The following is a 27,316-nucleotide window of genomic DNA, read 5'->3' on the forward strand; positions in this document are numbered from 1 at the left end:
TATTGCAGAGTTTTCTTCGACCAACATTTTGGCACAAGGGGGTGTCCCCTCTGGTACTGGTCCATGGAGACCATCATGCCCTTGGGCTTCTAATTAGTTAGAGGCGGCACGAAGAAACGCGATCCCCTTTATGTCTCGAGGCGGATGCCGGCCCTAACATCCATCACTTGTTTGGTTGACGCCGCGTTGTATTTATCACAACCCGGCTAGGACTCTCTATCCCTTCTGATAGGCTAGGCGGGACACACACCCCCTGCCACTCGGCGGACACACAGGGTCCTGATTGGATGCCCCGCCTGTTACCAGACACCGGCCCCACACGCCCGTCTCCACACGTCATGGCGTCCTCCTAAATAGAAAGGCTGCCTTTCCGCATTCCAGGAGCCAGTTGCAGCAGAATTTGCAGCACGATACAGGCGCCAGCTGGAGGCTGTCTTTCCCTCCACTCCCTATCTGCCTAAGCTTTTCGCTATGGAACTCAGCTACACCTTACAACAGGTACTGAATCACCTGTACTACAAAAAAAAAACATTTTTACACACACATTTTTTCGCCTTGGCTTCATAACTTTGAAGGCTAACTGCCCTTTATTTGGGTTTTGTTTCCTTTCCTTTTTGTCCAGGTTGGCTTCTTCAACAGACCTCGTATACATCTGGTGATATAATCTCCTTTGGGTGGCAGCCGCGTATTCAATTGACACCATACAGGACTTAGCCACTTTCCAACGAGCAATAATGGGCTCACCTTTCTCGTTGAGCATAGCATAGGATCACGCTCAAGGTAATAATATTTTCGTGTTTAGACTATCCACTTATGCCCTAATTGGGGTTTCAATTTTAATTTTAATTGTACTCCCGGTTTGCCCCTTCACCCTTATGCCACCCTCCCCCCGGGGGGGCGGGTTACGGGTGGTGTGTTCCAAGTCCCCAGCATTTTTGTTCACAGAAGGGGATCTCTGGCCAGGTCCTTTTATTCTCCTCGGGGGGGGTCACACTAGCATGTTACCAGGTGATCCCAACACGTTAGGAAATTTAGACTTTGGCATGATGTGAGTTGCAAACATGACTAGGATCATGCACTTTGCAATTTTTTTTACTTTAGCGATTCATCTACATAATTTTGTTCAACATAAATCATTCTCTTCATTATCTTTTATACATGTTTCTCTTTTTTCTGTTCTTGTTCGAATTCAGTTCTTTTCTCTTTACTAAAACATTCCTTCCTCTCTTTTTTTCTCTGTTGTTTCCCACAGGGTCTTGCTATTACTGCCCTGATGAAGGCGGAGCTGGTACCGCCGAAACGCAATATTGTCTAGAGGGGATTGGAGGTCCCTCAGAATAACATCTGATCTATATTGGACCTCTCGTCTATAACAATACATGTTTTGTTGTTCCTTCAGTTAGCCAGGATCTACAGAAACATTTGTTCAGTATCTCAGTTGGTTTTCTGAGACCACTGTCTATTGAATTAGCCTTATTCATCTTTGTCATATCAGCATTTCCTCCCCTTCATGCGTTGGCAGACCCCACCCCATTGGTGTATGAACAAATATTCCCACTGGGGTGTTACTGATACTTATCATGACCATATAATATTGAAAAAAGTATTTGTTACCTTTTTCCAGTGTTGATGTCTCTACATTGGGAGAAATATTTCCTTTACTTTTGTTTATGTTTCATTGATTTTTCCATTTTTTCTTCTTTCCTTTTTAACTAATATTCATGATTTCTTTTTTTTTTTTTTAATTTAAAAATTGTTTATAGTTTACATCAATTTTATAAACTTTTACAATTATTTCATCAACTTTAAAACACTTCATTTCTTAGAAGCATCACATAAAATCATTTTCTTTCTCTATACGCATTAAAATATATTTAGCATAATTCATTTCTATTTTGCGGTTTTCACATTTCATACTTAGTAACATTAGAATTTATATAGTTTCTTTACATGAAACATTGCTTTAAGTAACATAATGATGCAATTAATCAAGTAAAGTGTATAATACATCCGTTATATCCTGAAGTCAACAATTTCATTTAATTTACTGTAATTCTTCAACAAGAAGCATGTTTAAATCCAGATTTTTAGTTTTCAAATCCTCGTCAATTTTGAATAGGAGCCTTGATAAAGCCAAAATAAAGCGCATACTATCCCCTTGCATGCTGCGTTCCCAAAAAGCGGCCCGTGCAATATATGTTGGGCCTGGATTAAATTCGCCTAATAACAAGCATCTCTTTTCCTCAAAATATGGGCAATATACCACAAGATGCTTTATAGATTCAGTTTGACAAATCAAAGCACAAAACCGACAATTTGGGTGCACGATCAATTCGCTACCAACATTCCATTTAAAGATACGTTCCAAAGTAGAGAATTGATTTAGTCTGAATCTTAGGTAGATATTACGTACTCTACGATCGGGACATTTCATAAGATATAGTGGAAGAGTACCCCTCGTCCTAAATCTATTCGCACACTCTGTGTATAAGACATATTTCTGGGTTTTTTCAATTATCATTCTCCAGTCCCATTCGTACATTTTGCGTTTATTTCTAGCTAAACCAAGTTCTAAGTCCTCAATTTCACTTCAATGGTGTCCAAAAGCATATTCATTTGTTTTGTTTAAACTTATCCAATGATTTAACCTCACCATTATGTAGTAAACTGTGAAGATCTTCATACAATGAGTTTCTGGGTGGCAACAGCATTTTCATATAGCTCATTAATTGTCGCCATCTCCATTTTGACGCTAATGTAGATAGACCCAGTTCATGGCAAATTATCGAATTTGGTATTGCTGATGACAAGCACAAGGTTTTTTTCCAAAGAGACCCTTGAATCCCATTAAGGATCTGTTCAATGTTCATTAGACAAATGTCTAAACTATAAAGAATAATAGGTTCTACCTTCAACAAGTAGAAGTCCAATAAGGGCTCGACCGAGAACATACAGTACTTAGCATAAATCACCTTCATCATTGATAGGAGAGAACAAGATTTTGAAGTTAGGAACTCCTTCCATGATTTCAGTGAATAGCTGTTATTCAAAGGATAACCTAAATATCTAATCGAATTTGCCATTTCAAGCCTACTACCCGCAATTGTCCAATGGTACGATCTTATTTTTTTCCTGTTGTGACAAATGATGATTTGAGATTTTTTAGAATTTGCCGTGAGATTGTGTTCTGCAGCATAATCATAAAAAATATTTAATTTATGCTGTAGTCCCGAAGGGGTCCTATCAAACAGAATAATGTCATCGGCAAAACAAAGCCAATCAAGTTTAAGACTACCAAGTTTTACCGGAAATATACCATTGCCTGTCCACAATCGATCCATATCTGAAAGGTACAAGTTAAACAGGATTGCTGCTAGGTTGCAACCTTGTTTTACCCCAATCTCGGTAACAATAGGCGACGTAAGAGCACCTTCCCTGTTTATTCTAATTTGGAAAGATGTATTAGTGTGTAACATTGCAAGAAGTTGCACAAGTCGTTGAGGAAAACCTAAATTCAATAGTTTTTCCCACAGCACTTCTCGAATTACACAATCGAATGCACTAGTTAGATCAAGCGATGCAAAGTATATTGGTCCAGACTCAGGTAGTTTAGATTTATAAATGAAGTGTGCAAGAATTATCGCATTAAGGGATGTTCCGATATTCTTTCTAAATCCGGATTGAAACTTTGAGTAAATATCATTGTTGTCAATATAATTTTGTAGTCTTTTTAATAAACAAATGGCAAAGACCTTGGCAGAAGCATCCATAAGGGCAATCGGACGAATGTTTGCAGGGTCGGTTGGATCACCCTTTTTATAAATAGGAATGATTATCGCATTCTGCCAAGATTTGGGAATGCAATTTGAATCCAGAATGTTTGAGAATTTGGTGTAAAGAATTGCAGCCCAGAAAATCGGATCATCCTTTAAAACACATGCAGGCAACCCATCAGGACCAGGAGCTTTTGAAGGTTTAAGTAGATTAATAGCATCCAAGATCTCATCCATAGTAAGTGCTAGTTTGTCCCTGCACTTTTCAGTTAAAATGTTTGAGTCTATTTTATGAAATTTTGATGGTAACTTGAATTTCTCAATCATGAATGATTTCCAAGATTCAGATGAGACCGAAGAGCTTAAGTCATGCTGCTCTCGTCCATTAGTATCATTAATGATAGACCAGAGCCTGCGGGCGTCATTTCGAATAATGGCTTTCATGATTTGCTGGTTCTCCATTAGCTTAATTCTGTATTTAATACGTTTGTTCTTATTAGTGTATTTTAAGCAGATTTTCTTTTTGCATAGTAAATAAAGTTCAGTAGTCAAATTCAGTTTTCGTAATTTTCTCAAACACAGATTGTTTTCACGTTTCAAAGAGGCAATTTCAGCATTAAACGTGTGAGGATGACAAACATTTTGCGTCCCCACATCGTTTATGAATGATTGAAGGTGTTTTTTTATAATCAGATTGTTCCATGCCTCACGTAAAATTACATTCTGTTTGGAATCATCTCCTTTGGGGACTCTCCATAGGTCCCTGTTGACCAAGAAGTTCAAGCCTCTACATAAGGAGGGATGCCATCTCACTGAATGTTGAACTCTCTTGATGTTAATCAATTTAAGAATAGAACTAGTTTCAAGAGTTGTAAAAGCTAATTTAATAGTCATATTTATGTGCGTGTGATCACTATAAGGTGTATCCATCATAATGATCCTACTCACGCGCCCCTTAAGATTTACTGAGACAAAGAAGTAGTCAAGATAAGATTCGACTCCACCCCTCCTCCAGGTACCATTTAGTAACCCAGCTTCAAAGTCCACAGGGACAACGTTCCAAGCTTTGAAGTAATGCAGCAATTTATCGCCTCTATTAATTAAATTGCTTTTATATTTAGAGATATGAATTTGTCTGTCAAATGATCCCAAGTCAGTGCAAATAGAATTAAAGTCCCCACCAATCAGTATCAAGTAATTCGGGTTTCGTTCCATAGCAGCCAAAAAAATCCCATCTATTAATTCCAGAAGTTTTTCTAAAAGGCACTTAGCAGGATTATAATACACACAGAGTAAAAGATAAATATGCTCAGGGTGATCACACACGGAGAATTCAATTGCCATTAGATTGTCTGTAGCATATAAGGTTTTCACATTATGATCAATAGAGTTACCAATCAAGATTGCCACACCACCGGAAGGACGACCAGCTAATCCTTGGCGAGCAGGTACACTAATAGTGTTAAAGCCATCAATAAAGAAGGAATCTAAGCACATCGTCTCCTGTAGGAATATGACCATGGGCGATTGTATACACACAAACTCTTTAAGCCAATCGCCCAGGTTTTTCATCCCACAGCAGTTCCAAGAAATGAATCTCAGTTCAGCCTGATTAGGGTTGTTTTTTATTTGCCGCCATATCGATGATAGATGTCATTAGGGGCCCTAGCCAGGTTATGTTGGATGCTACACCTACTAATGTAGTAATCTGGGTGATAAGGTCTGCTGCCTGTTCTTGACTACCAGCTCGACTCTTCTCACCAGATTTGCTCTCATCCGGAGCAGTCTGTGCATCCAAAAAAACCTCTGCTTCTTCAATAGAACGCAATAAAGATAATTCCAAGCCACGCATCTCAAAGTCCTGCCTGTGTTCCCATAACAATCTCGTAATAATCTGTGACTGAGGAGCACAGATCATACGCAAGTTGTTATGGTTTGCAAGCCTAATTCATTCAATATCGTTAGAGTGTAAAGTTCTTAGTTGCGGACTCCCTTTAAATATATTAAATAAGAATGATCTATTTATTCTTTGCTGACCATTCATCTGGGGATCGCTCTGCCAACCCAATATATAGCGTGTGTCCCTTGAAAAGGAACACTGTTCCATGGCTACCACTGAGTTTGTGTGGGCCTGCTGGCTCTGATTTTCCAACTCACTTTCTTCTTGAATGTTATTTCTGGATATGTTACTCAATTTTTGGTTCGTTTGTTCTTGATGAGAGGCAGCGTTTTCAATGCTTTCAAGAATATTTTTAGTTATCGCGTTGACCATTTCAGATCTTTCATCGCTTTCCTTACTTTCATTATCCGCAACATTTTTTTGCGTTTTAATCCTAGTATCCTCTCTAGTTTTCTGCAGCTCCTTATCAATCAGTTCGCTCACAGTCGCACATGAGGTTTCTTTGTGTTGTGTATTTGTATTTGTATCATGAGTGGAATCTGTTCTACTCGTCTTGATTTTAATAACGGGGTAGAATGCTGAAAGACGCCCTTGCTTCTGAACATTCGATTCATCAGAGGCCATAGCCATCTGGCTGTGTGTGTCTTTTTCTGTACTCTTCCTTCCCATACCTTTTAGTTTCTGTTCATGCGGAAGAGCCAAATTTAGCAGTGCTTTTGATTCCTCGTTCAACTGTGATAAATTAATCACTATCTCATTAACTTGCTCATTCTCAGTCACCGCATGTATGTCATCTTGGCCATCAATAGGGTTACTCTGTTGTCCTTGAGTTTTTTCTCTTTTTTTTTCTTTTTTTTTTGCACCTTAGAAGATTCTTGAGTAATCTGGGCAAGAGTTTTTTTATTTTTTTGGTTTACTTTTTTTAAGGCTTTTGCTTGAGCGCGTTTCATCTTTCGAGATAGAAAGATTGTTGGATTTTCTTTGCTAGATACAATTTCGCTTTCGAGATTAATTAAGTCTTTTTCTCGAGCTACGATTTCGTCAGTACTAGATTTGTCACCGTCTAATTCTCCAAGATCTGGGTCATTATACATTATCAGGTCAACAAGAGGCGTAGGGCTACTAGGATGCACCTCGTGATTAGCCTCAGCTAGAATCGCAGGGGCTATCTCACAAGTGTCCATTTCACAGGCTTTGCGCGCAAGACATTGTTGTACCGTTAAGCGATATAACACTTCATCTATTTTTACAGAGTTTGCCTGGATAAGCTTTAGCAACACATTAGTGGATGTTGTAGGTGCTAAATTTTGTATATTTACCCCTACAGTCAGAGCCTTTGCATACGATACCTCCTCAGTCTGAGAGGAGGTATCCTGTTTTCGTGTAAGTATCGGTTGGGCCATCTTTGTTAGGTGAGAGTCAATCAACATTATTTTTTCGTTTTGACACGTGACATAGGCCAACATAAATCCCTCAATTTTACAAATTTTTCCAGACAGGTCAGCCAAATTATTCTTAATCGTAATTAGGTGTGCATGTGTAAGGTCATGCCCCTTATCTAATAGGTTCAATATAGAGGTGATCACCGGGAATGCTGCATTTTCATCACCCATATTCGGTGGATTAAGAATACTGTTTGAAGCAGTGTCAAAGTTTTTATTCATTGTGTTTTCGGCTAGTGGATTGATTTCATCAACACCCCCTATACTATTCACATGTGGGATTCCGGGCGCAAGTACCCCTGATACCCCAATTCCAGATAATTCCCCCATAGTTTGATTAGTTGGCGAACTGGTGGAGGGGCCTGTAAGAGGTGGCATCAGCGGAGTATCATGCTCAGAGGAGGACGCAACATGTGATATGATATCTTCATTATGCAAATAAATGCTTTCTATGTCCCCGGGATGCAATATTGCAGGTGAAAAAGGCCCTAGGGAGATGCGACAGCGTTTTTCCCATTCATTTATCAGAGCTGGGGCCATAATAGAGACGTCTGACAGCTCATTTTTAGCGATCTTAATAGATGAGAAAGGAGGATTTTTCCCCTTAAAAGGAGTTGTATATATGGTCATCTTTGAGGCATTACCTTTTTGTACTGTTCCAAAAGAGGTTGCTGAAATCGCATCCTGTCTTGTCTCTATGTCATCATTTGGTTCGACAGACAAAGACTGGAGGCTGTAGGGGACCGTATTAACATCCATCACCCGTTTCCTTCCATGTGCCTCAAACAGTATGGGAACAGATTCGTTCAAGATAGAGTCATGAAGCTGAATAGGTACATTACCATCAAGCACAGTGTCTGTTTTATCTTTAGAGACACTCTTTCCATTTCTTAGACTCCCAACCATAATTGAACAATTAGATTAATAATAATAATAATGACCCAAAAGCACAACGTGCGAGTTTCATTAAAATGCAATGCACAAAGCTAAAAGTAAAGTTTCATAGATTTTTCAAAGACAACTTACTTATATGTGGGTCCACCCGACACCCGCCACACCGTCAAACAGTCCAACAGTACACTTTCGTACACTTCCGGTGCGCGCGCGGTGCGCGTGACCGGAGTAGTTGTAGTGGTTGCAGCCAATGGAAATCCAGGAGGGAGGAGGGACTGGTGATGGTGTGGGGCGGTGTCTAAGGAGGGGACAAAAAACAGAAAGAAAAAGTGTTTTAGTGAACGTAGCTTCTCAAAAGGAGAGCAACTCCCCAAAGCAATACAGAAATACTAGCAAGTACCACTAGCAAGTACTATAAGTACTTGGTTTAGCGAATAAAGAATTACTTTTTCTTTTTTTTTTTTTTTTTTTTGTTTCCAAGAATTAAGGACGCTAGCAGCGTGTTTTGAGGAACGCGATCCTTCCTCTTGCGGACTAGTGGTTTCACGAGTCCACGGGCAGCAAGTCCAAAGTTACAGTGCTTGAGTGCTTGAGGACGGAGCACGCCGACACAGCAGCCAGTCCAACAGTACACTTTCGTACACTTCCGGCGCGCGCGCGGTGCGCGTGACCGGAGTAGTTGTAGTGGTTGCAGCCAATGGAAATCCAGGAGGGAGGAGGGACTGGTGACAGTGTGGGGCGGTGTTTTTTCTTTTTTTCTTTTTTTTTTTTGTTTCCAAGAATTAAGGACGCTAGGAGCGTGTTTTGAGGAACGCGATCCTTCCTCTTGCGGACTAGTGGTTTCACGAGTCCACGGGCAGCAAGTCCAAAGTTACAGTGCTTGAGTGCTTGAGGACGGAGCACGCCGACACAGCAGCCAGTCCAACAGTACACTTTCGTACACTTCATGATTTCTGTTTAGCAATTTTGCATTCTGATTTATGTTAAGAAGGAATTTTTATATGTATGTAACCTCATAAATGTTTATTGATTGTATTTACCCTCATGGTTTAGGGCATTGTTTTCACCTTTTGCACGGATGTTTGCACATAAAGTCTTGTCTTTAACTTACAATAATCTGTATGACTATCCTTGATGTGTTGTATTATGATGGATACCAATTATATGTAGATGCTATTACCCCAAATGGGGTACTTAGGTTTGGACCAGGGGCAGGACCTTAATTCATTCACACCTTCCTATAGGCCAACCTACATACGTACTGGTACCTTGTGTTAATAATAGGAAGGAATTATGCAGACATGCTTCATGCGATGATTATAAAAGCTCATGAGGCGGGAAGGAGACCTAAGAGAAGTACAACGGAAAATGATCATGACTTGAATGATTATCTAGACAGCATAGCACACTTGGGGAACAATATTTGGTATCAGCATATACAAGAGGTAGGCAAAAGAGCCTCAGAGGAGGAATGCTATGCATGTGCACTCCTGCCTTATAGTAAGGGGAATTCAAAGATATTCATAGCTATTGAAATTGATGTTCAAACAGCACACTGCCTATCTCAGATTGCACTCTGCCAAGCAAGAGGTATGTTTATGGGCGGCACAGCTTATTTAGCATGGGCAACAGAATGGACAGATCCAGACGAAGATGACTATGTGCAAGACACAAAGACAAGAGCAAGAGCCCACACTAAAAATCATGTGATAAGATATGAACAGCCTGGAGAGACAGGGGCTGGAAACAGATGGGAAGTAAACAGGAGACTTGAGAGTCCAGGAAAATCAGCAGAAGACATTCGAAGATGGAAGAACAGAGGCCAGATGCAGATTTGGGATCAGTACTTTCTCCAGATTGATGGGAGGAAGGAGTAGTTATCTGCAGAGCATGGATAGTGATTGAATGCTACAAACCGACTATTGACATTGTAGAGAATGGATGCAAACCTCTATGTCCGAGACTTGCTAAACTACTGACATGGGTCGAAGAGAAAGGAGGGCTCTTGCAGATAGTGCCTCTGGAAAGTGCAAAGCTGTGTTTCATAAATAATGGGACAAGAAAGCTTGGAGAAAACCAGAATTGTGGTTGAATCTTTGACATGCCAGGAATGAGCATTGGAACAGCAGTGATAATGGATCACTACTGGACTTGTGGATCCAGAGCTTATATGAAGCTGGCCAAGGATAGGGGATGACAGGGTTCTATAGTGAATGTCCATGTTCCAACATTGGTGATTCCTAAAAGTGACCTGAACATTGGCGAGTTTCCAAAAGCAGATACTCACCTGGGGAAGAAGAGATCTGCTGAAATCCTGAATCGAATGAAGAGAGAGAACTATTTCTCAGCCAAGTAGATAGAAGCCTTTGATTCTATTCCATATGAACACAGATTGTTTAGTAAGACTTCATTGATATTCATGATAATCTTCATGCCCAGGATCCAGACGGATGCAAATACTAAGTTGTTACAAATAACCAGATGGGAATTGTTACAGATGATCAGCACGAAAATCAAGGGATTCAATGCTATCATGGAGGAGCTGAGAGCCATACGACTGATGACTCTTCAGAACAGATATGTCCTGGACATAATCACAGCCATGGATGGAGGTGTTTGTGCCAAAATTGAAGAATCATGTTGCACGTTCATACCTGCTCATGACGACGAGAATGGCACCTTGACAGAGGCCATATAAATGCTGACGAAGTTACACGTCCAGATGATAGATGAACTGGAAGACATTGCTGATGACAGTTGGTTTGGATCACTCTTTTTGTGGGTTCCACAATGGAAGGCAGATATATTCAAGTTCCTTGGAGCCCTGATAGTGGTGATATTGCTTGGATTCTTTGTGATCAAGATAATAATCTCAAAATGCAAGAAGACTGCAAAGAAAGATGTGGGAATTAGATCATGACTGATGTTGAATCAGGGTGGAAGACTAAAGAGCTGACAGATGAAGAGATCAGAGATTATGTGAAAGCCAGTGTCCATGCACCTGAGGGAACGAAATTCCTGTACCCAAAGAACCACAAGAAGTATGTGGGGAAAATGGATTTACTGCAGTCCAAGTGGACAATGCATGCTCATGTCTTGGAGTAAGGATGAGCATGTGAAATCAGCAGGATGCCTGAAGGGAGTCATACAGATATGGGTCCCAAAGAAGCATTTCTTCAGACAAGGATGTCTAGATGTGAAGACTGCTGAGAGAGTGGTCGATGAATCGCTAAGAGGGGGGATTGTAGAGGTGAAGCCAAGTGCTCCCATCCAAAGCTCCTCCCCCATGCTGCCTATATGTTGTGAACCAGAGTGTGAGACACATGCATTACCCGTGAGAATACCTATACCAAAGAGAGAGGAAACAATCTTCAGACTGGAGCTGTGTAGGGGTGGACACTGCAAAGAGGAATACCGCTGACCACGACTTCTGGGTGTAATCTTTGACATGCCAGGGCAGGCAGTGGATAGCCCGAGGCTAGGGGCTGCAGAAGGAAACAGCCCCGAGCAGCAACGTTACATGAGCAGCACCAACTGTGACAGCACGTACAGTCGAACATGGTGGAGGCGAATGAGAGGAATCATCAGCATTATGCACAATGTGGGGCAATGTAAATGGGCATCATAGCATGTGACATGACGCCAGCAGTACCGTGATAACCGCAGCAAAGCCCGGGAGGTGGTCCTCGCGCACTGGGTGCACAGATTGTGGGAAGTGTGTTGGGGACAGCACAGCAGTGTCTTATAAGTCGCCCGGTGCACTCTCAGAAGATACCGTGCCTGTACCTGACCTTCCAGTCGGGAGGGCAGAAGAGGGGCAGAACGGCGAGAAGAGGCACGTAAGGGACTGATAAATGAGGGGGCACACAGCGTGGCAGTTGAAAATCCACAGTCGCTTGAGACCACAGAGGTGGCATAGACGCCCACAGAATGACCCAAAAGGGAGCTAAAGGAAAAGCGAAACAGCCAACCATGGACATATTCGCGAAGGCGCAGCGACCCACATCCTCCCCAACGCAGCCCGGGTCGATGGCGCAAGAGTCTGAGAGCATGCCGAGAGATGACCACTGAATACTTGCGGCCATCACGGAACTGAAGGCTTCTTGGGTACGGCGATGGCCAAGCTCAGTGAGAAGCTGGAAAATAAGATAGACGCGGTGGGGATAGATGTTAACTTACTGAGGCAAGATGTCAGGGCACTGGCGGTCCGAACCAGCAGCTTGGAGAGTGCTGTAAAGACAAATGAGGCGCTAAGTGCCGCAAATGCAAGAGAAGTACACGTGCTCAAACAACAGGTGGCCAATCTGGAAAATCGGGCTGAGGAGGCAGAAGGATGTGAGAGACGCAGTAACATATGAGTTGTGGGCCTGCCAGAAGGGGAAGAAGGTGCAGACCCCACGGATTACGTGGAAAACATGTTACTCCAAGAGATAGGAGCTGGTAAATATTCCCAAGGGTTCGCTGTTGGGCGGGCGCACCAAGCCCAAATTAGAAGGACTCAGCAGGAGCACCGCCCACAGCTATTATTGCTAAGATCTTGAACTACAGGGATTGGGAAAAGATCCTGGAATTCTTTCGAAAGGGGGGTACAATAACCCGAGCATCAGCAACGATCACAGCCTACCCGGACTACACGATGCTGGTACAGAGGCAAAGGTACAGCTATGTGGCAGTCAAGAGGAGATTACGCACTGCTGGAATGAAGTAAATGCTCCCACACCCGGCGAAGCTAAAAGTTATACATAAAGGCAAGGCCCATTTTTTCAAGACTCCGGAGGAGGCTGTGGGCTGGCTGGACATGCATGGTTGCCCATAATCGGAGGGGGATCAGGATTGTGATGGTGATGCTAAATGATGTAAAGACCATCTGCCAGATGCGCTCGTTTAAGAATACTGTGGACTGGAATGTAGTGGCAAGTAGCTAGACGTTTGATATATAGAGCAGCGATTCTTGGTTAAATCAGAGCTACAGGAGGTATGCGCCTTATCCCCATTAGTAGTAGTAAGTGCACCAGTAGGCTAGCATCTCTCCGCTGAGACCCGGGTACAGGCAGCACCAAGAAAGGGATTAGATGTGGGGGAGCCTGAGATCCAGGGATGGACCTGGGCAACAGTTGGGAAGGGCAAGGGGGGGTGGGGTGTTGAGTGTTGTGTGGGGGATGGGATGGGGAGGGACGGGAGTTGGGGTATGGGGCGTTGGGGGCAGTTGGGGTAGGATGGGGAACGAGCTTATGGTTGGGGGCAGTTTAAGTTGGGGTACAAGCCTACACCCTGAAAAGATGAGACTTGTTCTGTACTTGTGGAGGGAAGAGTGGGAACCGACTATGTTATGGGAGACCTTAAAGTAGTTACCTGGAATGTCAGGGGACTCAATAGCTATTTGAAAAGAAATAAGGTCATGTTGTACCTGCACAGGCAGAAGATAGACGTAGCCTTGCTGCAAGAAACTCACCTAGCGCAAGAAAAGCTGGAGGTGGTTTGAAAGAAGTGGAGGGGGACTGTTGTGGGTGCAACATATTCAGCCTATGCTAGAGGGGTGATTACCTGGGTTGCACCGCATGTTCCATTTCAGTTACTGCACTCTGCGGTTGATCCAGATGGGAGGATGGTAATAATAAAGGGGTTGGTGGAAAACAAGGAAATATGTATCATAAATACATATGCCCCGAATCAGGATACGGCGGCATACTTCAGAATTCTATATAGCAAACTTAGCGTAAGCCTTGGGGGGGCAATGATTTGGGGAGGAGACTTTAATTGTGTACTAAACCCAAAAATAGATAGGTCAGATACCAAAATAGACAGACCCACCCCAGCTGCCAGGATGTTGCAATCTCTGCTAGCGGATTTTGGGTTAGAGATGCATGGAGGTCACACCATCCACAGGATAGACAATATTTGCATTATTCAGCCCCCCAGAACCTACACACCAGACTGGACTATGTATTTGTCACACATGAACTAATGACAGAAATAGCGCAGGCAGAATACAAGGCGAGGGTCCTCTCGTACCATTTGCCGTTGATGCTAGTATGGCAATACCGACCCCCAAGAGCGAAGATACCGACGTGGTGCCTCTGGGCAGAAGCGTTGAAGGATAATATATTTAGGGAGGACATGAGAGAGGAAATAATAAGTTATTTTGAGATTAACACTGGCAGCGTGGAGACAGCTGGTATGCTCTGGGAAGCCTTTAAAGTAGTGGTGAGAGGGATAGCTATAGCCAAGTCCAAGGGGCTACAAGGAGGGATCCTAGTCGAACTACACGAAGCGGAAACTGAGCTAGAAACAGCAATGAAAAGGGGAGGTAACACTAATGAAGCAATACTTAGGCTGCAACAGAAATGTGCGGGACACTGGGAAAGGTTCTGCAACCTCAACTATAAAAAAATACATAGAGAGGCAGCATACAGGGGGGGACAAACCAGGGAGAGTCCTAGCATGGCTATACAAAAGCGAGACTCCCAGACCTATAATCGGAACGATAGTGAGAGATGACGGGCGTATAGTAGACACTCAGGAGGGAGTTAACCAGGAATTTGTAGATTATTATCGTATCCTGTACGGAGATGCGGAGGGCAGGGATGGCAAAGAAATAAGGGAAACACTGGAGGATATTGGACTGCCGCAGATTAGCGTAGAAGAGCGAGAGGAACTAGACACACCGATCACTCTAGAGGAACTGGAAGAAGTAGTGAGGCAACTGCCCACTAGTAAGACCCCGGTGTCGGACGGACTCCCCAGTGAATGTTATAAGATGCATAAAAATTAGGTACTCCCCCCGCTCTTAGAGATGCTAAACGAAGCATATGAAGTCGGGAGACTACCAGAGTCCCTGAGAGAGTCGATCATCATACTACTCACCAAACCCAATAAGCCTGGGTGTGAGTGTGGCTCCTACAGACCCCTGTCGATGTTGAACCAGGACAGCAAAATTCTGACTGCGGTCCTGGCAAACAGAATGAGGAGAGTCATTAATAAAGTAATACATCCTGACCAGACAGGCTATGTCCCCAACAGGAACATATCCAACAATCTTAGGCGACTCCATCGAGTCATTGAACATTCAAACGGGGATACGGGTGAGATGGCAATAATTTCGTTGGACGCAATAAAGGCCTTTGACTCGGTCAAATGGCCATGGCTGATTGCAGCCTTGACCAATTATGGAATAGAACCGGGGTATCTCAGATGGGCCAGACTATTATATAGCCAGCCGCTGGCCAGGGTCAAGACAGGAGCGGTAATGTCAGAGAGGTGGCAACTCGGCAGGGGAACTAGGCAGGGATGCCCGTGGTTCCCCATGCTGTACATTTTGGCCCTAGAGCCCCTTGCGATATACGTGAGGCAGCAATACGACATAATAGGCATCACCATAAAGGGGGAACCGCATTTAATTTCCTTGTACGCTGATGATATGTTGTTGTATATACGATACCCTGAAGAAAACCTCCAGTATATCCTGGAGGTGATTGAGCGATTTGCAATGCTTTCAGGCATAGCTGTGAACCCCAAAAAATCTTGTGTATTTCCATTGGGTAGATATAAAGGGATCCCGGTTGAGCAGTTAGCGATTCTACAGATACCATGAGAAGTCAGCACATTTCGATATCTTGGGATAGACATATACCATACGGTAGAAGCAGAGCAGGTGTCCGGTCATTTGGTCGAAAATAAATGGCCGAATGACCATTTGATCGAATCAAAATGGTCGAAAAAAAAGGTCGAATTTATTTATTTATATATATATTTTTAGTTTTGGTTGCTTAAAAAATATTTTTTAATAAAGAGAAAGGGGGTTTGTGGGGGGAACCCCTACATAAAACAAAAAGAAAAATCAAATAAAAAATGCGACCTTTTTTTTCGACCATTTTACTTCGATCAAATGGTCATTCGACCATTTGGTTTTCGACCAAATGACTGGTAACCACAGAGCATCAACACAAGACTGAGAAAGCTGTTAAGAATATTGAAAACAGTATGAAGTTCTGGGTGAAGCCCCCCTTGGCGATGATGGGACGAGGGGCAATGCTTAAAATGGTGGTCCTGCCAAGACTGTTGCATTATTTTGGGAACATCCCATATTTGATACCTAGGCGATTTTTTGCTAGAATGAATAGCATATGTGGGGAATTCCTCTGGCATGGGAGAAGGAACTGAGTGGCCCTTTGTTGGAAGTTACAAAACTCACACGAGAAAGGGGGCATAAAATTACCAAATTATGAGATTTACTATATAGCAAGTCAATTACAATATGTAGCTAAATGGCTGTCTGAGGAGCCGACCTCGGAATCCAGCTGTTCCGCTTGGACTGCGTCCCATTTTTCCTAAAAGAAATGATGTGGTTGCCCAGATCGAATATGGAAGGGCGCTCGAGAATTATGTCACTTGGGTGGAAGATATGGCGGAGGGCCTGTCAGATAATGGAGAATCGATCCCGGTGCTCCCCGCAGGTTCCATTAGTCGCTCTGGCGGGAAAAGAAAAGTAACTAAGACTAAAGATTAGAAAGCACTGGGAACCCGTGGGGATAGCAACAATGGGCTACATGTGGCAAGAGGGGAGTATTAAGGACTTTGATGGGCTGGATGGGGGAAACAGGGTTACATACGGGGCAGTATATCCCATACCATAGGGTGGTGCAGTGAATTAAAGAGACATGGTCCGAAGTAGTATTAGCAGATGAACCAGACGCCACCATAGATATCATATATGACATAGCAGAAGGGGACATGAAATTTCTAGATTATATGAGCTGATGATGACCAAAGCGGGGAAGGAGGTGGTACAGCTCAGACAGGACTGGGAAGAGGTAGTGGCTGCCCCAATGAGTGATGGGATCTGGGAGCGGGCACAAGGATATCACAAAAAAGTGTCAAGAAATGCTAGATTACAACAGATACAATTATATATAACTCACAGGGCGTATATGACACTCCAAAAGATAGCCAAATTTAAAAATACAGGACGACAGTCATGCCCCAAATGCAATGAAGAGAACGCCGGAGTGGTACACATGTTGTGGTCATGCCCAATAATTGAGAGATTCTGGGGAGAAACAGCACATAGCATGGAAGAAAAAGGGATCAAAATGGTGGTGGACACAGCGGGGGCTTGCCTGATAGGACGGTTTCCTAGACTGCGTAAACTCAAGCATGTGAGTAAATTGAAAGACCTGGCGTATGTATTAGCAAAAAGGAGAATTGAAATGGGGTGGAAGGCATGTCATGGACCAAGAATATGGTGGAAAGATCTACAGAAATGGGCAGAGGCAGAGACTGCGGTATGGCAGGAGGCAAGCAATGTTGGGGGGGAAGAAGAGGCTAAACCTTGATAGCTTGTAAACAACTAATAGCAGAACTATTTGGGTCCATGCATGACGGAGCAAGTGATCGGGATCCAACAGTAAATATTGAAAAGGAATCCCTACCGCAAGATGATGAAACTGAACAAGAGGGAGAGTAGGCTCGGGAGGGAGGGGGGAATGGGTGAAACAGTGGATATGGATAAATTGAAGCATACTCAGATATTGTTATATACACTGTAAGTTTGGTTTGTGTTGTTTGTTGTAATAAAATCAATAAAATTGTTTTTTTTAAAAAAACTATACCAAAGAGAATCCTGGAAGTAAGATTCCCATTGAGAAAGCCATACATGCACACACAGCAATATGATGGCCATTTCAAGGAAATCCCGGAAGAAGTGTGAAAACTGAGGAAAGGAGAAGACTGGTGACGTCATGAGGAGCAGAGCTGACAACACCCAGAAGAGATGCAGAGACGAGAAAAAGTAGACATTCTATAGGTCTAAGGAAGGTGGTGTTAAAGATGAGCAACATTTCGGGCTTGAGATGAAGATGTTCATGCTACAGAAAAAATGAAGAAATTATCAAGTTATTTTAAAATTGTACAGAAGCAGTAACGCAAGTAGACAAAGTATTCTTAAAGGCTAGCTATGTAGTGAATAGATTGCAGCGATGCGCCAACGTTTATACATAGGAAATGTAAGGACTATGGATGATTCCACAACCCACTTTAGCAGAGCTGGATCCCGTGAGCAGAAAGACTTTTTCAGTGTGTTGCAGTTAGAAATCGAAAACATAAGCATGGAGGTGAATTCAAAGAAAGGCTTGGCTGTATCAAAACCAAGAAGTCAAGGCCACCATGTCAGGAATGGCACTCTGTCAAGAGTGGCACAGGGTACCCAGGTAGATTTTGGGTGGCTGTGCCGAAGTAAGGTAGCAGATAAGCACACACAGCAGGGAGTTAAACAAGAAAGAAGAGTAGGAAACTGTAGCTGTGAGCCAAAAGTGGCAAAAGATACAAAGGTACAAACAAACTGGATTCCCTCTTGGGGTGTATGCTGAAATGGGAAAGAGTGTTCCACGAACCTTAGGAAACTCCAGCCTTCTGCACAGATTGCTATAACAGAGGCCCACGCTGTATGCTCATGGCTGGGAACAACAGCAGTGGGTGTCTGTAACACTGAAAACGCGACAAGGGAAGGGGCAGAGGTTGCCTGCCGAAACCAACAGGCAAGCTCTCTACAAAGGGATTACATAAGACACATGAGAAGACAAGAACAGATATATCCAGCGAAAAGGAAGTCAATGAGCAATCTAGCAGAAGGAAATGAAGGAAAGGCAGTAAGACTGACTTAGATAACCTAAGGTGGAGTACAGAGGACTCAAGGAAGAGAACAAGGGAGCAGCAGTTAGGAAAACAGAAGGGCTGCAAAGTAGGAAGCAGGTCTGCAGTCAAGAGTGGCACTAGGTGCAGGCAAACTGTAGTGGACTGCGGAGGACTGTAGTAGTCTGCAAGGCAGGGAGTCCAGAAGAACAGGACAGAGAGAGATTAGTAGTAGGCGACAGAGAGCCCAAAAGAATAGGGCCGCAAGGTAGGGAGCCCAGAGAAGCAGGGCCGCAGGTAGCTAGGTGTAAAACAGGCTGTAAGGCAGAGGAGTGTAGCAAGCCGCAAGGCAGGGAGCCCAGAGGACAAGGGCTGTAGGCAGTGGAGGGAGACAGGCTGCAAGGAAGGAGCCCAGAGGACAAGGGCTGTAGGCAGCGGAGGGAGAAAGGCTGCAAGGAAGGAGCCCAGAGGACACGGGCTGTAGGCAGCGGAGGGAGCAGGCTGCAAGGAAGGAGCCCAGAGGACAAGGGCTGTAGGCAGCGAAGAGGTGCAGGCTGCAAGGTAGGGAGCCCAGAGGACAAGGGCTTGGAGACAGCAGAGTGTTGCAAGCTGCAAGGTAGGGACCCCAGAGGTCAAGGGCAGTAGGCAGCCGGAGTGAGGCAGGCTGCAAGGCAGGGAGCCCAGAGGACAAGGTCTGTAGGCAGCTGGAGTGAGGCAGGCTGCAGGGCAGGGAGCCCAGAGGACAAGGACTGTAGGAAGCCGGAGTGAGGCAGGCTGCAGGGCTGGGAGCCCAGAGGACAAGGACTGTAGGCAGCCGGAGTGAGGCAGGCTGCAGAGCAGGGAGCCCAGAGGACAAGGACTGTAGGCAGCCGGAGTGAGGCAGGCTGCAGGGCAGGGAGCCCAGAGGACAAGGACTGTAGGCAGCCGGAGTGAGGCAGGCTGCAGGGCTGGGAGCCCAGAGGACAAGGACTGTAGGCAGCCGGAGTGAGGCAGGCTGCAGGGCTGGGAGCCCAGAGGACAAGGACTGTAGGCAGCCGGAGTGAGGCAGGCTGCAGAGCAGGGAGCCCAGAGGACAAGGGCTGTAGGTAGAAGGCAGCGGAGCGAGATCGGCTGCAAGGCAGGGAGCCCGGAAAGGGCACTGGATCAAAACAGGATAATGCAGCAACAGGAACAGCATACAATGTAGCAGGTCAAGGCAAACAGGAGCGGGGAGATCTCAAGATGCAAGACACTGTGCTCCTGCAGGCAGCTGCTTATATACAGCCCTGCCCTGTTCTGAGGCAGGCTAATTGACAGCACCTGGGGCAGCACACCTGATGACAATCTGCCTCCTCCCTCTCTGGTGCTGAGCAGGTGGAAGCAGCACTGGCCGCTAGGGCTTCTGGGGATTGTGGTCCCAATAACGATGAATGAGAATAGCCAGGAATTGAGGACTGTAGCCAGGTCCATTATGGTAAATGTAGTTAATTGAATAAAATAAGAAAGAACCAAAGTTGAGCAAATGGAAATAAAAGACCAAGGCGTGAAAAGGAGTTGTTCAAGGAGTATTAGGAGGATAAATGAGTACCAAGTAGTCCATGATGGTTGCCAATGCATGTACCAGCAGCGCGGGCATGACACACCGTGAGCCTCAATTTGGGTACAACAATTACAAAATTTGTGAAAAGAACAAAACTCCTGTCTTAGGTGAGGGGCAAGAACATTGAAGACGTGAGAGGTTCATCATTTAATAGTATTTTAAAGGCAGCAAGACTCGAAAACATGGTCTACAGTCACGTGGTCAGATGGAAATAGACAGTGGGACGAGCTGTATCGAAACCAAGAAGACAGAGTATGCAATACTCCTTCATATTCTCCAGAACAGAGAACATTTCCAAGGCCGAGTTCAAAGCCTTAATTGACTAGCAGACTGCAAGTGTGATGATTGATCACAGGCTAATTGATGGGAATCTATGGTTATGACAGCCCACCAGCACCTGTGTACCAGCCTGCGTGCTGCTTGCGTAGGTGGAATATTACAAAGGAGTACAAGGGTGACAACCAATTATAGAGGGACACGTAATAGAGAGCCCTATAGTTTGTATAACCAATGGGACATTGTGTATTTGGAGATGTTCGTAGAAGCCTGCTCTAGAGGACGGTTTAGTTGCCCCATCTGATGTTAGAGACCCAATCACCTTCCCTGACAAGTATGGAACATATACCTAGATGTTCCCTGTAAGCCTATCACCTTCCCAAGTAGGTTTTTGTAGTTTGCAACGTAGATTGAAGTCAATAATGACAAGTGTAGATAACCTGCTTTTTTTATGTGTTAAAACAGATGCACTTTGCCAGCTCCCTGAGTCAGTTTGATTATTGATGTTTGAGTATATTCTGCATCTCCATCCATCTCTAAGTATTGCTGCCTCGTCTTAAAGGGCTGGGTCGGGTACCCCAGTACTCTGACTAAGTAGTAAGGCTTAGTAAGGGTTATGCACTGGTATGCAGTACAGATCACTCACAAGGGAAATCAACTAAAGGATTGCCCACAGAGAATATACTGAAAAATATTAAAATTTAAATATTTAACAAGGATAATGCTCACTAATTAAGTTCAACTACTAAGTTTGTAATACTAAATAAATATATACATTTTAATAGTAAGGGATCCAAAGTAGACACCAACACTTTAAACAGAAAGCAGTTACACAGATATATTTCCAAGTTTACTAATGTACTCCTAGTCCACACTCCCCTTTCTTTCATACTTATGAGATTTCCTGATAGGGGAACAAGACCAATGTCGTTTATGAGCAAAGCACCCCAGTTTTTGGATAGAGAGCTGTTGCGCATGTACAGAGCAAAGACCCGCTCACTGGCTACACCCGTCACTCCATTGTGACCACTTAGGCTGGAACATGAGACAGGTTCAGAGGGGATGGCAAGTAGGCATATGGAGGAATGTGGACTATGACTGGGAGTACAGTAGTAACTACATTGGGTAACCTTGACATAATCTAACATTCTATCCCCTTTCTTCCTTGCTTGCGGGTGATTTTCAAACCACATGAACTGAAGAGTGGTTGGGAATTGTTTAACCAAACCACTTTTGCAAGACTGCCTGCTCAAACCTTGCATCTGATCTAGAGATGATTTCAAGCAAATAGTGCCTGCCGAATGTAGAGGAAGAGGCACAGGTGGCAGTTCTGCAAATTACATCAGTTGGGATGTGCCTTTGAAAAGATATAAGGACGGTCTTAGTCCTAACCTTATGAGCATGTAGCCCTTTAAGCAGGACTCTGTTTTAGCATTTGTAGGCTTATAGATCACTTACCATCTACTGATCAAAGCCTTACAGGCTATATGTCACAAAAAGCCTGTCAGAGGTCCTCGTCTCTTTGGTTCTCTGTAGATGGAACTTTAGAGCCCTGCAAACATCAACACGTTAGAGGGCCTTCTCTTCATCCAACCATGGGTATTGGAACATAAAGTTAGGGACGCATATTTATGGACTGATATGGAAACCAGAAACAATTTTCAGTAGAACTGAAGGATGTGTTCTCAATACAACCTTATCCTTATGGAAAACCATAAAGAGATCCTTTTCCTTGGCTTGCACTTCACTGATTCCCCCCCCCGTAACTGAGGTAATAGCCACTAGGAAAGCTATCTTCCAGAAAACTAAGTTCATGTTGACTGTAGCCCTGGACTCAAAAGACTTGTGAGCCAGAGCAGCAAGGTATATATTCAAATCCCAGGAAGAGGGGAGGAGGTGTAAGAAGAGGGGTGCAACTGCAAAAGCCCTCCATATTGTCTCTCAATTATTGTAGTTGGGAAAAACAGATCTAGCGTGTCAGAATTGAGATAGGCCACCAGAACCACAACGCCAGAATGAGCCAGATCTGCTCTACAAGTCAGACAAGATCCCAAAAGCCCTAGTGGAGCCCTTCCTGGTCACTTCTAAAAACTGCCAGCTTGCTGTTGGAAAGGCCTGGATGCCACAGTAATAAATCCTCAGGAACCAAGTGGCGAAATTAAGCAATTGTGGAGAAGGGTGAAGAACCCAACCACTGTGTTGAGATAGAGTTCTCTCCAGGTGAGAAGATCTCCTATGAGGAATTGACAATATGTTCATGACCTCAGAAAAACAGTTGTCGGCCAGTCAGCACCTAAAGGAATGATGGAGCAATTGACGGTCTCCTTTAATTTCATCAACAGCTTGTAAATCATTGAAAGGCATGAAAACCTGCGAAAGACATGGGCCTGTCTGATCTGGTTGTGCTCTGAAAAGGCTTTGTGTGTTGCGATGTTAGAATTTGCCACAGAGTGAAGAACAATGTATTTACCTTTTCAATAATGTTCTTTTTGATGGATGTTCCTTCCACAGATTCCCTATCTATGATATATTTTTCCCAGTGCAGTTGATCTTCAGAAAGCTTTCTGCCACCAGCAGGTGCACTGCAGCTCCACGTTGGCTCTGCCAGATGCCTCTTTACGTGACCTGTGCCTGGCATGACCTCAGGATCCGTGAATATCGAGATGCTATGCCCCGTAACCTTCATTCCTTTTTTGTGCTAACTCTTGTCACTTCCGGAACACGCTACTTCCGTCGAAATAACTTTTTAGATATCCTGTCCAACCCTGCAAAGGCTTCAGGCTGCACGCCCTATGCGTATTATAGCTGACAAGTGTTAGTATCTGACCTGCATAGGAACGGTTTATACTGTTCCAGGGTCAATCACAACACCAAGGACTGTGAGTTGTACCAATCCATGCACCTGAAGACCCTACGGGAGTGGGCAGTGGTCGCAGGGCACACATCGTCTGTCTGAAGACAGGTCATCAGCCTGCAAGAAAAAGAAAGAGTGGTTCTCTGAGCGGTTCCTCTCAGCACCATTCTTCATCATCTTTGAAGAAAAGGAATCCTCAATCCAAGGACTCCCCAGAAGCGGCACAGCAGGTACTGTTTCCCATCCAGTCGTCTACCCTGGAGCCTTTAGATTAAAGATGCTTGACATCTTTAACAAGGCCCAGGTGCCAACAGCGCTATAGGGACCCAGAAGAGGTGCCGACAGGGACCCAGTGAAAGACCCAACCGCACACCCAAGGACTTGGTCCTGACTTCAACGACCAAAGATCCATCCCGTTGCTGACACACTCTGCCCTGGGCTGTCGAGGCTTCACGCCCACAACACCACCCTCATCTTCAACATTGTTGGCACCAATGGGGCCAGAGCTTCTTTCGAATATGCCCCACTCTATATGATGACATTTACGTCGTAGATGGGCCAAGACTTTGACAAAGAAAGTGACGCCCGCCTCCCTCCCCCACCCTTTGGGATGGGTTCCGTTATGCCCTAAATAGGAAAGGTACTTCCCTGAGGAGTTCTTTGGTGAGGGTGAGGAAGTGTTGGAGCTGGCTTCAGGACTTGAAGAAGTCAGTGGTCTTGATACTTCTCCCGAGTTGGAAACACTACCAGTACAGACTCCCGGTAGACCTCAGACCTCTTTCCAATTCCTCATGGCTAAAATGTGGAACACAAAAAAGGAAGCAGGCGCCCATCTCTAGAAAGAACATGGCATGATAACCTGTTCTGTGTTTTTTTCCGGCTTTGAGAGTCCGCAGCCATCGCTTTTAGTTCACTGTACTTTTCACAAAGGAGAAATATCCATTTGCATATCAGTCTTTGTCCCGCCCACAAAAGCAGTCCAGCACTGAAATGCAAGGCAAACGTCCTTTGAACAAGAGTACCAACAGCAACCCCATATACGTGTTTCAGCCTTGTTGGGCCTCTTCAGTGAGGTGGAGCTGTGCCTCTCTGAGCACAGTGAGCAAGGGGTCCACGTCTGGGTTCCCCCAGGTAACTTAGGGTGACCAACCCCAAGTTCCTTAAAAAAATACAAAAAAGGTAACAGGCGCCTCTCTCTAGAAATAACATGGCATGATAACCTGTTCTGTGTTTTTTCCCACTTTGAGAGTCCGCAGCCATCGCTTTTAGCTCACTGTACTTTTCACAAAGGAGGAATATACATTTGCATATCAGTCTTTGTCCCGCCCACAAGAGCAGTCCAGCACTGAAATGCCAGGCAAACCTCCTTTGAACAAGAGTACCAACAGCAACCCCATACACAGGTTTCAGCCTTGTTGGGCCTCATCAGTGAGGTGGAGCTGTGCCTCTCTAAGCACTGAATGGAGGGTCACTGAGACTGGACTTCAAAAGACATCAGGTTTATTCTTCTCAGCAGGGCAAAAAACAGCATACAGCACACCAAAGACATCTTTGCAAACTCCCAACTTCCCTCAGATTTCAGCCCCTTAAATACTATTTTAAAAGATGATGTACTGCAATGATCAATCATAAAACATCCTTATCGGCTTTGGTATTTAATGACAACCCCTTTTCCAATCCCTGATTGGTTGCCTTAGCTATCATTCAGAACTAGTCTAAACAGGTTTCACTTAGCTTATTCTACACCAGTGGACTCTGTATGAACTTCTATGTAAAAAGTTATCCATTAATGTCATCATGATTTTTTGCAAAAATCCACCATTTTGTATGCTCAAGCATCCATTTTAGAGTTGCCTGACTTGTCTTAAAGGAATGGCCAACCAATTTACGACATGCCTGACCAACCTATTTTGACTCAAAACGTGGCACCTGCTCAGTTTCGACTCTAGCTTATTTGATAATTTAGCATAAACATGTACAACTTGAAATATTCTGTACTGTGCATGACATTCTGACCCCACAAAATAGATTGTCCTTCAAAGCGCTTTTCTGTAAGGCACTACATTTCTTATTTTCGCAGTATTAGAGTCATTAATCAACCCAACAAGTTATCTACGTTCAGTTTGAGGGGAAGCGGGTCTATCTTCAATACATTCAGTTTGAGGGAGATGGGGGCGACTGTCAGAATCCCCTTGGTTGTCACTCAGCTCAGACAAAACCCCCTCCTCCTCACCAGTTTCCTCAGGACTGCTCAGGGTATTCTTGCCTTTTTTCTTACAGGTATTCCTTCTTTTTTGCAGAGATATGGCCTCCCTCGAGCTGAAGCTACTATGCTGTCTTGGTGCACAAGACCGGCTAGGGACCCCTTCCAGAGGAAGCCAAACAGAGGAAAAAGCCGGTCGGCAGAAAAAAACCTCTGAATCATAGTAGTCCTTTGATAGAGCAATAGGATGAAAGGGCTGCAGAACAGAAGATGTTGGAAAGCTTCGTGCCAGAGGAGGATGGCTCCGTAGGTAAGTAGGGCAAGGATAACTGTCAAGTCCAAAATCCCTCGTAACAATGAGGAAGAATCTCCATGATATAAACAGAAATAGCAGCAGAGAAGAATGCAGGAGTGCGGGTTCAGCTGCTGCAAAGGCTAGGGAAGCCGTCGGTAGTATATGCGCTCTGGTCGGAAGTGCAAGAGAAATAGAGAAAATAGATCAGAGAGAAAGGGAAGTGTGGTCTAAAAGGGCCGGAGCAAGGAGAGACGTAGGAAGGAAAAGCCAAAAATGTAGAGAGGAACAGCGCGCGCGAAGAGTAGGCAGAGCGCAGACACCGCCAAGGGTGAGAAAAACAGAACGGGAGCGAGACCCAGAATAACAAGGGAAATAGGAGCATGAGGCGCCAGGAAAAACACAGGCAGAAGCTAAGGCTAGCCAAACAAGGGAAAGTAAGGTACCACTTAGGCAGAGAGGCGAAAACGCAAGCATCAGACCCCCAATGTGCCTGAAAAGCAGGCAGGTTGCAACGCGAGGGAGAAACGAAATTGGGACTGCTAAGTAGGATCGGGCAGCGGCCATGACAGGATAGAAACTAGCTCGCTGGGGAACGTAGCACAAAGCGTGATATGCTCTATTAATGGCGGTGATACATCAGGGGGCATTTAGCTAGGGAACACAAGGATGTCTTTTGCAGAAACTGTTTTTTTTTTAACAAGGGTGATTATAACTGGGCTTTTGGTTGGGTTCCTCTATGACTTCTCTCTGCTCATAGGATCAGATGTTGTCAATCTCCAGATGCATATAGGTCGCTCCTGTCCATCTATAATATAAAGCTGAATGAGTTTTCCTTGAAAAATAAGTATATCTCTATTATCAATACATTTCTTCTTGACCCAACCCCTTAAAAATCTACTCTTATGTGTCTTTCACACTCTCCTGCCTCCTAAACAAACTCCATTGTCTTATTTTTTTTTTTAACATCCCTGCCTTCTAGAAATACTTCAACATTCATTTTGGTTCTTTATATACCAAAGCTATTACTCCTCTCCCTTTTTGGTACATATTCACTTTTATCTTACTGTATGCTGTCCGTTTGCTGGGACCTGGTTTGTTTACAATAAACATATTCAGTTGTGTCTATTTTATTAGGCAATAAATACATTTGCATGTCTCATTTTCTGCCCTTATGTTTTATGGGCTTGTTCTTTCATTTACAAAATTGTATATCCCTTCACGGGACATGCTTATTTTTCCCCTACATCGACATTCTCAGATGTAGAGACACTTAAAAATAATACATGACAAACAAACAAATGTTTAAAAAAAAAACATTTTGAGAGGCATGGCTTCTTCTTCTCCATCTTCTAGGCACATCTGTAGCAGAAGAGGACATCCCTGACAGAGATCCCTGTTCTCTGTTGAGAATCGAAATAAAGACAAAAGTCATTTGGGTATTGGCCAGGGGGTCAAGTTTCTTCCTGACCTAAAG

The sequence above is a fragment of the Ambystoma mexicanum genome, chromosome 3p, assembly GCF_040938575.1.
Source record: "Ambystoma mexicanum isolate Mex_15411 chromosome 3p, UKY_AmexF1_1, whole genome shotgun sequence".
NCBI lineage: Eukaryota > Metazoa > Chordata > Amphibia > Caudata > Ambystomatidae > Ambystoma > Ambystoma mexicanum.